This window comes from Salvelinus fontinalis, chromosome 8 (assembly GCF_029448725.1).
Source record: "Salvelinus fontinalis isolate EN_2023a chromosome 8, ASM2944872v1, whole genome shotgun sequence".
Classification (NCBI taxonomy): Eukaryota; Metazoa; Chordata; class Actinopteri; order Salmoniformes; family Salmonidae; genus Salvelinus; species Salvelinus fontinalis.
This window is the reverse complement of record NC_074672.1, coordinates 3,775,068-3,788,089: the sequence shown is the minus strand read 5'-3', so window position 1 is coordinate 3,788,089 and position 13,022 is coordinate 3,775,068. Positions and strand designations below refer to the sequence as shown.

Here is a 13,022-nt window from a genome sequence, read left to right as displayed (position 1 = left end):
AAACATAGTGTCGGTAATGTTTGGTGCATTCTTCAAAAGCGCTGGTAACCACAGTGCTTGTGATTCAAAAATAGCAGAAGTACAATAACACTCACCCCATTCCCCCTGTGGTTCCAATGGCTCAGTGGGTAAGTCCTAGCAACACCAGGCTTATGGGTTTGATTCCCTCATGGTCCACAAATACTGAATATACTACAGTTGCCAAAATAAACTTGGATAAAAGTGTCACCTTGGATAAAAGTGTCTGCTAAAATACCATACTATGACTGATATAATGATTGATACTAATACTCACCAAAACCCACTTTCGAACCTCCCCTGCATCGATGATCCGCTTTCTCCCCACATGGCTGATTCAGCCAAGATGACCCAGCGAGAGATGCGGAAGCCTCACCCTCTTCCTACCCGGAACAAGTCCACCAGCCTGTCATCCCCGAGCGCTGCCTGCCGCCTCTACAGGAACTTGTCGGGGAAGTTCCTTGCGGGCAACCTGCCTGACCTGGAGGACAGTGTGGTGTCAGGACGGTGCGACTAGGAGCACCTCCGCAAGTCCACCATGGCGAGGGACACAGGCTCAACACACGGTCAATACAGGTTTAAACACAGGTTCAACACAGGTGAGATACAAGCGAGACACAGACTAATCATAGACACAACACAGGCTCAACACAGACACAACACTGGTTCAAGACATGCGCAACACAGCCCCTAACACCAAAGTCTCATTAAAGGGATATTTCAGGATTTTGTCAATTAGTCAGATGAACCATTTGTTATATCTCTGCATCCAGTATGATATAAGTTAGAGTTAGTTTTGCTTACTAGCGTTAGCAAAATAACTGAAAGTCTATGGTATATAATAGCATGCTAGCAGTTACCATAGACTTCCAGGCATTGTGCTAACACTAGTTAGCAATTGCACTAACGCTAGTTCAAAAATTCCTTCAAATTGCATACAGAGATATAAAAATGGTATCCATGAGTTAAAGGGCTTGATTGCCAACATCCTGAAGTATCTCTTCAAACATGTGTTTATGTGTGTTAGTTCCAGAGCAACGAGGTGCTGTTCGAGGCGGTGGAGCACCAGGAGATGGACCTGGTGCAGTTACTCCTGTCCCACCTCAACATCCCAAACAGTGAGGGCCTGCTGCCCCTGGACATGACCATCATGACCAACAACGTACCCATGGCCAGGCTGCTGCTCCACGCCGGAGCCAAGGAGAGCCCCCACTGTGGGTACCTGTTCTGTCTTTCTGTCTGGCTGTCTGTATTTGTTCTGACTGACTGACTTTCTGTCTGTCTGTTCACCTGCTTGCCTGTGTGCCCACTTGCACGCTCGCTCCTTAGCTTATAGGATCATTACAGTTGTTTATTGAAGAAAATATGGAGCATGTTCCATCATAAACCATAGTCTGAGTAGAAGATGCACTTTTGGTACTGATTTAGGATGAGCTTACCCTCCCCAAATCTTAACCTGTAAAACACAAAACTGAATTTACTCCCCAATTTGTCTATTTGCTGCAACTCCCCAATGGGCTCGGGAGGCGTCATGCGTCCTCCGAAACATGACCCGCCAAACCGCGCTTCTTAACACCCGCCTGCTTAACCCGGAAGCCAGCCGCGCAAATGTGTCGGAAGAAACACTGTTCAACTTGCGACCGAGGTCAGCCTGCAGGCACCCAGCCAGCCACAAGGAGTCGCTAGAGCGCAATGAGCCAAGTAAAGACCCCGCCGTCCAAACCTTTCCCTAACCTGGACGATGCTGGGCCAATTGTGCCTCGCCCTATGGGACTCCCAATCATGGCCGGTTGTGTTACAACTCGGGATCAAACCCGGGGCTGTAGTGACGCCTCTAGCGATGCGACGCAGTGCCTTAGACTGCTGCGCCACTCGGGAGGCCCGCAAAACTGACTTTAGATCAGTGTCTAAAAGTGACTTCATTCTAACTCTGGCAAGCATGGCCAACTGTACCCACCGCCACGGCAACCAGAGCAGTTGCCACAGCAACCACAACCAGCAGAACAACCAACCTCTCACACGCACAAAAAAAAGCACGTTCCCACACTACAGAGTATGTCAAAGTTGGCAGAGAGGGAAGAAAGAAAGAGAGACGAAAAACACAATGGTGCTCAGGGGGTGTTGTTAGTCATCTCGATGCGATATTAGTCATCTTCATAAGGCCATTCTGCCGCCTGTGATCTAGCAGCCTCCGCCGTCTCACTCTCTGCTAACGATTAGGCCTCACCGAGCTCTCCCAGACTATTTGTGTGTTTGCACTCCCTTTCCAGAACCTATCCAGACATTTTATAAAGGTATCACCAAATTGAAAACACTTGAGGGAAAGTGGTGTTTACTGAAGTTCGCTCTTTGATTGCTCTCCGGAGCCCAAATAACACATGAAGAAAAAAGAGAGGGAAATAGAAAGAGAGGGAGAGGGAGAGGGGGAGAGAAATAAAGGGCTCTCCCGTCAGCCCTAGCCAGGATACAGAGTCAGCGTTTTTATAAGAACGCTGTAATCAAACTCCATCTGAGGTGAATTGAGATCATAGACAATGCGGGGCTTTCGTTGGGCTTTGAAAGGACGCCATTGATTCTGCTGTAGCAGACTTCACAGAGTCTGTCTGTGGCTCCCTGAGACAGACAGGGACAGAGACGTCAGGGGGACATACTGTACAGAGACAAACAGAGGGAGACAGATATAGGCATTTATAGACAGGCATAGACTCGTAGTGGTCTTGTGTTGCTCAGATGGTACAAGAAAGGGACAAAACACTGAGACATACTGAGACATGCACAGGGCTGTCATGCACCCCAAACATCTAAGGGGGCACAAAGTACATGAGGATGGCTGTGGGGTGGTTTTCTGGAAGTTGGAGAATTTTGCATATTTCAAACACCTGAAACAGCTTTTTCCTGCAATCTAGAGGCATAATAATTTTGCTTAATTCTATGTCAAAAACAAAATGGATATTTTTCTGCATATCTAAGCATACCTCTTGAGCTGTCTGTATCCTCGACTGGTGGTTCTTTTTTTTAAAGAAACAAAATATTATTCTCTGCATTGCTGCTAAAATCTAGGTAAATGTGAGTCTTATTCAGGTCATTTAGTTATTGCTTGCTTTTCTAGAGTCTTCCAACCTTGCCAGCAGGCATGCCTGCGAAGATAGTTAGACAAGCTTGCTACTCTAAATGTATTGATAGCCTGAAATGGCTTCTTGACAGCTAGTTATGAAGTTGGGAGATTGGGAACCTATCTGGGCTAGCTAAAGCCAACTTCATAACATGACTAGGTGGCTAGTAGTATTACAGAGAGACAACAACAATCATTTAAAATATTATTTATTAAATGTTTTGAAACAGGACAAAAGCCCAGATTGGGTATGAGGGCCAGATGGGGAATTTAACACTCTTACAATAAGTGCCATGGGATCTTTAGTCAAGATAGAGAGTCAGGAAACCCGTTTAACGTCCCATCCAAAAGACAGGGCAATGTCCCCAATCACTGCCCTGGGGCATTGGGATATTTAAAAAAAAGTCTAGACCAGATGAAAAAGTGCCACCTACCAGACCTCCAACACCACTTCCAGCAGCATCTGGTCTCCCATCCAGGGATTGACCAGGACCAGCCCTGCTTAGCTTCAGAAGCAAGCCATCAGTGGGATGCAGGGTGGTAAGCTGCTGGCAAATCTGAGTGGGCATATGCCTCTGTGCCCCATATGGGCATGACACCTCTGAAAAGACATAACATAAAATACATTTTGTATTCGTCACATGCTTCGTAAACAATAGGTGCAGATAAACAGTGAAATGCTTACTTACGCCCTTCCCAACAATGCAGAGAGAAAGAAAATAGAGAAAGAAAAGAAAAGTAATAACATGTAATAATAAAAGTCATAATAAATACACAAAGAGTAACGGAAACTTGGCTATATACACGGGTATCAGTACCAAGTCAATGTGCAGGGGAACGAGGTCATTGAGGTAGACATGTACGCTACCGCTCAAAGGTTTGGGGTCACTTAGAAATGTCCTTGCTTTTGAAAGAAAAGCTATTTTTTGGTCCATTAAAATGGCATAAAATTGATCAGAAACACATTGTAGACATTGTTAATGTTGTAAATGACTATTGTAGCTGGAAACGCCAGATTTTTTATGGAATGTTATCAGGCCCATTATCAGCAACCATCACTCCTGTGTTCCAATGGCACGTTGTGTTAGCTAATCCAAGTTTATCATTTTAAAAGGCTAATTGATCATTAGAAAACCATTTTGCAATTATGTTAGCACAGCTGAAACTGTTGTTCTGATTTAAGAACCAGTAAAACTGGCCTTCTTTAGACTAGTTGAGTATCTGGAGCATCAGCATTTATGGGTTTGATTACAACCTCAAAATGACCAGAAACAAATAACTTTCTTCTGAAACTCGTCAGTCTATTCTTGTTCTGAGATATGAAGTCTATTCCATGCAAGAAATTGCCAAGAAACTGAAGATTTCATACAGCGCTGTGTACTACTCCCTTCACAGAACAGTGCAAACTGGCTCTAACCAGAATGGAAAGAGGAGTGGGAGGCCCCGGTGCACAACTGAGCAAGAGGACAAGTACATTACAGTGTCTATTTTGAGAAACAGGCGCCTCACAAGTCCTCAACTGGCAGCTTCATTAAATAGTACCCACAAAACACCAGCCTCCACGTCAACAGTGAAGAGGCAACTCCGATGCTGGCCTTCTAAACAGAGTTGCTAAGAAAAAGCCATATCTCAGACTGGCCAATAAAAATCAAATATTAAGATTGGCAAAAGAACACAGACACTGGACAGAGGAACTCTGACTAGAAGACCAGCATCCCGGAGTTGTCTCTTCACTGTTGACGTTGAGACTGGTTTGGCAAAAGGGTTTTCAACTCAGATAGTCTGTGTGTCCATTTTGTTAGCTATTTAGCAGTGTTATGGCTTGGGGGAAGAAGCAGTTCAGGGTTTTGTTGGTTCCAGACTTGGTGCATTGGTACCGCTTGCCGTGCAGTATCAGAGAGCAGGGCATGACTTGGGTTGCTGGAGTCTTTGACATTTTTAGGGTCTTCCTCTGACATCGCCTGGTATAGAGGTCCTTGATGGTAGGCTCCTGAACAGCTTCTACCCCAAAGCCACAAGACTGCTAAATAGCTAACAAATTGGACACACAGACTATTTGAGTTGACCCTTGTATTTTTTGCACTGTCTCTACGCACACTCACACTCCAAAACACACACACACACACACACACACACACACACACACACACACACACACACACACACACACACACACACACACACACACACACACACACACACACACACACACACACACACACACACACTTAATTTGCTCACCCCTAACATAGACACACATTTATACTGACTGTACACACATGCGCACACACTCACATGCAATCCTTATATACGCTGCTGCTACTCTGTTTATCTTATATCCTGATTCCTAGTCACCTTACCCCTATACATATCTACCTCTATCACTTCAGTATCCCTGCACATTGCAAATATAGTATTGGAACTGACCCTGTATATAGCTTACTTACTTTCTCGTATTCTTCTTATTTTTATTTCTCTCATGTATTTTTAGTACTACATTGAAATTGATTCCTGCATTGTTGGGGTTAGAGCTGGCAAGAGAGGTATTTGTGCAGGTGACATTAAAACTTGAAACTAGTGATGTGGACACTTAGGAACTTGAAGATCTCAACCTGCTCCACTATAGCCCTGTCGGCGTGATTTGGGGGCGTGCTCAGCCCTCCGTTTCCTGCAGTCCACGATCAGCTCATTTTTCATGCTGACGTTGAAGGAGAGGTTGTCCTAGGCTGTCTCATCGTCGTCGGTGATCAGACCTACCACGGTCGTGTCGTCAGCAAACTTAGGGATGGTGTTGGAGTCGTGTGCGGGCACACAGATGTGGGTGAACAGGGAATACAGGAGGGAACTAAGCACGCACCCCTGAGGGGCCCCCGTGTTGAGGGTCAGTGTGGCGGATGTGTTGTTGCCTACCCTCACCACCTCATGCATGAAGACACACTGAAGCCAAAGTGAGACACGGTGACGTGATAGATACTGAGTCAAGCTGAAATATAGACAGAGTACTAGAATAACTTAGTTATACCTCGGAACCGTACATCACTGACAAACAATTTTCCCGTCATATTGGTGTGTCCCATTGAAATTCACAGAGGAACCAAACCCTGCCCGGTCACACTTTTCTCTGTTATTTTAACTCTGAATGATGTCACCCTTAAAGAGTGACTCCGAAGTTAAATGGGCTTTAATTAGGAATCTGCGTTAGTGCCTCTGACAAACAAAGACATTAAAAAGGCTAGAGTGTTATACCAGTGGATTATGGGAAGAGAGGAGGTTTCTTAGAATTAAAGAGTTGTGTGTTTTCAGCACATCAATTGGGTCTCATTTTCTGAGGGAAGAACAATATGTTGAAGAAATGAAAAAAATGATTTATTATTTTTTTATTTTATTTATTATTTCCCCCAAAAGTGATCATTTTATTTCAAAGAGCTGATAAAGTAACGTGTTGATCACCTCGGAGATTCTAGTGTTAATATAAATTACAACTATTGTGACCTGCAGTCGTGAGCCTTGAGGGCTGTGCTGTGCACCTGGCCACATTGGTCCGCGAGGCAGAGGAGCGCATGGGGGACCTACAGGCCCAGGTGCGTAGCGAGGGCCCCGGGGAGTGGGAGTCGTCGGACCATGAGAGGCAACTCAAGGCCTGGGAGCGGAGGCACCATCTCTTCAGACGCATGCAGACGGGCGTTGAGCATGCCAGTCAGTAGATACAAATACACACACACACAAACATGCAGACCCAAATACACGCAAAAACACACATAGTACACACCCAGGGGCACTGCCTTGTGCAACTTAATTGTAAAATATACTGTGTGTGTGTGTGTGTGGCATTAGACATTTTTGAGCCAGAGATCATGTGCTCAGCTCTACTTGAAGTGCAGTTGGTACCCAGATCAATCTAGCATTGCCTTGATTTCAATTTTTTTGTTCTTTTTTTTGATGGCATTCTGTCTGGGCTGAGCTGGTAATGGGTTCCACGTTGTGATGGCTGGGACAGAGCGGGTGTGTGTGTGTGTGTGTGTGTGTGTGTGTGTGTGTGTGTGTGTGTGTGTGTGTGTGTGTGTGTGTGTGTGTGTGTGTGTGTGTGTGTGTGTGTGTGTGTGTGTGTGTGTGTGTGTGTGTGTCTATGTCAGTGGAGGCTCCTCAGAGGAGGAAGGGGAGGACCATCCTCCTCAGTGAATTTCATTTAAAAAAGAAATATATATATGTAAGGGGGGCGGACAACCCGATCCTGTTTTAACGTTTTATACGCGTGGTAGCAGGTAGGCAGCCCCCTTACACCTGAATCAATCTGGACATTGATGCATAGAGGAGTTTTTCCTCTTCATCATTCTACATACTCCATGATTTTCATACTCCATGATTGTAGGCTTTTCTCTGGTCTCAAATACAGTAGTGGAATTCTTCAGATAGTGTAAGGTGCATGTTACGATTATGAATAAAGAAAAATACGTCTTTGAGTGATTGAAAACTGTATGTAACTGTTTTACTGTAAGTTGATTGATGAATAATTATGAATGTGGGATATCAATTTAGTTGATCTTGATTTAACCACGATAGTCCACAGAACTTTTCACTGATTCCAGGGAATGCTGGGTATGTGATATATTATGAAATTATAAAAATTTCTGACTTTTTGACAGCACTGACTGAATGTGATGGCATGAATAACATTGTTGAAGCTTTAAAAAGTAAACAATAGCGGATAATATAAAGATGCTCCCAGCTTTGTCCGTCTGTCTGTCAGTAGCAGCTCCTGTCTGAGGGTGGACTTCCAGGAGCCTCTCAGTGTCAACTCTGCAGGGGTCACCAAGTACAAGGGTCAGCAACTGTTACATGCTTATTACAATGCTTACTAGTAAGACATTAAGTCAAGTATGTACGATATGCACTAATGCAGGAATGGGCCACTTTGATTGAGGTCGGGGCCACAATAAATCTGAACTCATCATGAGGGGCCGCAGTTGCTTCTCACCTGACATCTGCATATGCCATTCAGCGGGCCAAGACATGTCTGCATCAGTGCATTCTAAACACTTTGAGGTCAACTAATTATGAATATACGCGCTCGGGAGAGGCAGCAAAGTGCCGAGCTGGGCCATTCTCAGCGCCCTTACCTAAACACCCGTTGGGCTGCGCCAATAAAATATTCGTTTTTTTGTCTATTACAATTTTATGAGAAGCACAATATTTAATAACAAGAAAAACAGTTTCTTACCTTTTACAACACTATCAACAGTTTTTTGTCTCCCCCCTCAAATGGCGTCTAAAACTCTAACAACTACTTTACCAAACCTCTATCAATGAGGTAACCTTAAGGATGTCATGGTTCCACCTGTCACCAGAGGGCGGCAGAGACAGTCCTAGAGACATCACCAACAATCTAACATGGTCCAAGCACACCAAGACAGTCGTGAATAGGGCACGACAAAACCTATTCCCCCTCAGGAGACTGAAAAGATTTGGCATGGGTCCTCAGATCCTCAAAAGGTTCTACAGCTGCACCATCGAGAGCATCCTGACTGGTTGCATCACTGCCTGGTATGGCAACTGCTCGGCCTCCAACTGCAAGGCACTACAGAGGGTAATGCGAATGGCCGAGTACATCACTGGGGCCAAGTTTCCTGCCATCCAGGACATCTATACCAGGCGGTGTCAGAGGAAGGCCCTAAAAATTGTCAAAGACTCCAGCCACCCTATTCATAGACTGTTCTCTCTGCTACCGCACAGCAAGCGGTACCGGAGTGCCAAGTCTAGGTCCAAGAGGCTTCTAAACAGCTTCTACCCTCAAGCCATAAGACTCGTGAACATCTAGTCAAATGGCTACCCAGACTATTTGCATTGCCCCCCCCCCCCCCTTCTTTACACCACTGCTACTCTCTGTTGTTATCATCTACGCATAGTCACTTTAATAACCTACAAGTACGTACTACCTCAACTAAACGGTGCCCAAGCACATTGACTCTGTATCGGTACCCCCCTGTATATAGTCTTGCTATTGTTATTTTACTGCTGCTCTTTAATTCTAGGCATTCTAGTTTCTTTATTTCTATGTTTTGTATTTCTATGTTTTGGCCGGGTATGGTTCTCAATCAGGGACAGCTGTCTATCGTTGTCTCTGATTGGGAATCATACTTAGGCAGCCCTTTTTCCTACCTGTGATTGTGGGTAGTTGTCTATGTGTAGTGGCCTGCGAGCCCTATGTAGCTTTACGTTTGTTATTTCTTGTTTTGTTGGTGACATTATAAATAAACTAAAATGTATGCTCACCACGCTGCGCCTTGGTCCATTCCTTTCGACGAGCGTGACAAACTTATTTTTCTTATTTTCCTTAGTTAAAGTCAATTCTCTCTCAATGTTCTTTCTTCTTTGTGCTCTCTGTGTGAAACTTCTTTTGAAACTTCTTTATGAGTGTGTGCGAGGGTGGGTCGATGCAAATGTGTCTCTAAAATGTCACAGAGAACTGGGCCTTAGCCTACTACTCTTGACAAATAAATAACTTTGTTTCCAGAAAATCTTACATCCAAGTTCAATGCCTCAGTCAGAGAGGCGGAACACACTGACACGCACAAACACACGCGCACACATACACACACATATGTACACACATGCCCATCACATCAGAGAGATGCCCAATCAGAATGTCAAAAAGTCACAATGTCTCAGTCAATTTGATACTTTCCCATGTGTCTGAGTACAGGTGTGTCAAGCTTGTAGCGTCAAAGCCTCAAAGCTGTAATCGCTGCCAAAGGTGCTTCAACAAAGTACAGAGTGAAGGTTCTGAATACTTATGTAAATATTTCAGTTATTTATTTTTATACATTTGCAAAAATGTCAAAAAACTGTTTTTGCTTTGTCATTATGGGGTATTGTGTGTAGATTGATGAGGAATAAACAATCTATTTAACCCATTTTAGAATAAGGCTGTAACAAAATGTGGAAAAGGTCAAGGGGTCTGAATACTTTCCGAATGCACTGTACACTGAGTATGGACACCTGCTCTTTCTATGACATAGACTGACCATATGTATCCATGTGAAAGCTATGATCCCTTATTGGTTTCACTTGTTAAATCCACTTAAATCCTAAAAATTCTACAGCTGCACCATTGAGAGCATCCTGAAGGGTTGCATCACCGCCTGGTATGGCAACTGCTCGACATCTGACCGTAAGGAGCTACAAAGGGTAGTGCGTATGGCCCAGTACATCAAAGCCATCCAGGACCTATATACTAGGCCAAAGTGTCAGAGGAAAGACCAACAAAAGTTTAAAAGACTCCAGTCACCCAAGTCATAGACTGCTCTCTCTGCTACCACATTTATTTAATTTATTCAACATTTATTTAACCAGGTAGGCCATTTGAGAACAAGTTCTCATTTACAACTGCGACCTGGCCAAGACAAAGCAAAGCAGTGCGACACAAACAACACAGAGTTACACATGGGATGAACAAACGTACAGTCAATAACACAATAGAAAAATCTATATACAGTGTGCGCAAATTAGGTAAGATTAGGGAGGTAAGGCAATAAATAGGCCATAGTGGCAAAATTATTACAATTTAGCAATTAAACAATGTGCAGAAGATGAATGTGCAAGTCGAGATACTGGGGTGCAAAGGAGAAGAAAAAAAAATAACAATATTGTCACGCTCGTCTTTCTCCTCATCTGAAGAGGAGCAAGGATCGGACCAATATGCAGCGTAGTTTAAAGACATAATCACGTTTATTTAAACGAAGACGAAAAACACTTGAACAAACTACAAAATAACAAACGACATGAACAGACCTGAACTTGAGAACAAAACACATGAACGCACGAACAGCACGGAACACACGAACGAAACGAAACAGTCCCGTGTGGTACAAACACAGACACAGCAACAATCACCCACAAACAAACAGTGAGAACAGCCTACCTTAATATGGTTCTCAATCAGAGGAAACGTAAAACACCTGCCCCTAATTGAGAACCATATCAGGCTAATACATTGAACCCAACATAGAAACACATAACATAGAATGCCCACCCCAACTCACGCCCTGACCAACTAAACAAAGACAAAATAAAGGAAATAAGGTCAGGAACGTGGGTGGGCTATTTACAGATGGGCTGTGTACAGGTGCAATGATCGGTAAGCTGCTCTGACAGCTGCTCTGCTCTGACAGCTGATGCTTAAAGTTAGTGAGGGAGATATACGACTCCAGCTTCAGTGATTTTTGCAATTCGTTCCAGTCATTGGCAGCAGAAAACTGGAAGGAAAGATGGCCAAAGGAGGAGTTGGCTTTGGGGATGACCAGTGAAATATACCTGCTGGAACATGTGCTACGGGTGGGTGCTGCTATGGTGACCAGTGAGCTGAGATTAGGCGGGGCTTTACCTAGCAAAGACTAGCAAAGACTAGCAAAGACTTATAGATGACCTGGGGCCACTGGGTTTGGCGATGATATGAAGTGAGGGCCAGCCAACAAGAGCATACAGGTATGCTTGCAGTGGTGGGTAGGGTATGGGGCTTTGGTGACAGAACGGATGGCACTGTGATAGACTGCATCCAATTTGCTAAGTAGAGTGTTGGAGGCTATTTTGTAAATGACATCGCCGAAGTCAAGGATCGGTAGGATAGTCAGTTTTATGAGGGTATGTTTGGCAGCATGAGCGAATGATGCTTTGTTGCGAAATAGGAAGCCGTTTCTAGATTTAATTTTGGATTGGAGATGCTTAATGTGAGTCTGGAAGGAGAGATGACAATCTAACCAGACACCTAGGTATTTGTAGTTGTCCACATATTCTAAGGCAGAATCGTCCAGAGTAGTGATGCTAGACGGGTGGGTGCAGGCAGTGATCGGTTGAAGAGCATGCATTTAGTTTTACTTGCATTTAAGAGCAGTTGGAGGCCACGGAAGGAGTGTTGTATGGCATTGAAGCTTGTCTGGAGGATTGTTAACACAGTGTCCAAAGAAGGGCCAGAAGTATACAGAATGGTGTCGTCTGCATAGAGGTGGATCAGAGAATCACCAGCAGCAAGAGCAACATCATTGATGTATACAGAGAAAATTGTCGGTCCATAAATTGAACACTGTGTTACCCCCACAGAGACTGGCAGAGGTCCGGACAGCATGCTCTCCGATTTGACACACTGAACTCTATCTGAGAAGTAGTTGGTGAACCAGGCGAGGCAGTCATTTGAGAAACCAAGGCTGTTGTCTGCCGATAAGAATGCGGTGATTGACAGAGTCAAAAGCCTTGGCCAGGTCGATGAAGATGGCTGCACAGTATTGTCTTTTATCGATGGCGGATATGATATCGTTTAGGACCTTGAGCGTGGCTGAGGTGCACCCATGACCAGCTCGGAAACCAGATTGCATAGTGGAGAAGGTACGGTGGGATTCGAAATGGTCGGTGATCTGTTTGTTAACGTCTTATGGCTGCAAGCCCGAGGCCGGCCACATTATGACAACAGCCACTTCAAGTGCAGGGCGCGAAATTCAAAATATATTTTTTAGAAATATTTAACTTGGCTTTTGAAAACTTTAGAAAGGCAGGGTAGGATAGATATAGGTCTGTAACAGTTTGGGTCTAGAGTGTCTCCCTCTTTGAAGATGGAGATGACCGCGGCAGTTTTCCAATCTTCAGGGATCTCAGACGATACAAAAGAGAGATTGAACAGGCTAGTAATAGGGGTTGCAACAATTGCGGTGGATAATTTTAGAAAGAGAGGGTCAAGATTGTTTAGCCCTGGTGATTTGTATGGGTCCAGATTTTGCAGCTCTTTCCGAACATCAGCTATCTGGATTTGGGTGAAGTAGAAATGGGGGAGACTTGGGCAAGTTGCTGTGGGTGTGCAGAGCTGTTGACCGGAGTAGCCAGGTGGAAAGTATGGCCAGCCATAGAA

The 13,022-nt window shown here is 44.4% G+C and overlaps 1 pseudogene; it reads left to right on the top strand.

The window, feature by feature from the left end:
- The first annotated feature begins 364 nt into the window (after positions 1–364).
- The window catches only part of LOC129861413 (ankyrin repeat and fibronectin type-III domain-containing protein 1-like), a 64,252-nt pseudogene continuing 51,594 nt past the window's right edge, over positions 365–13,022 (top strand).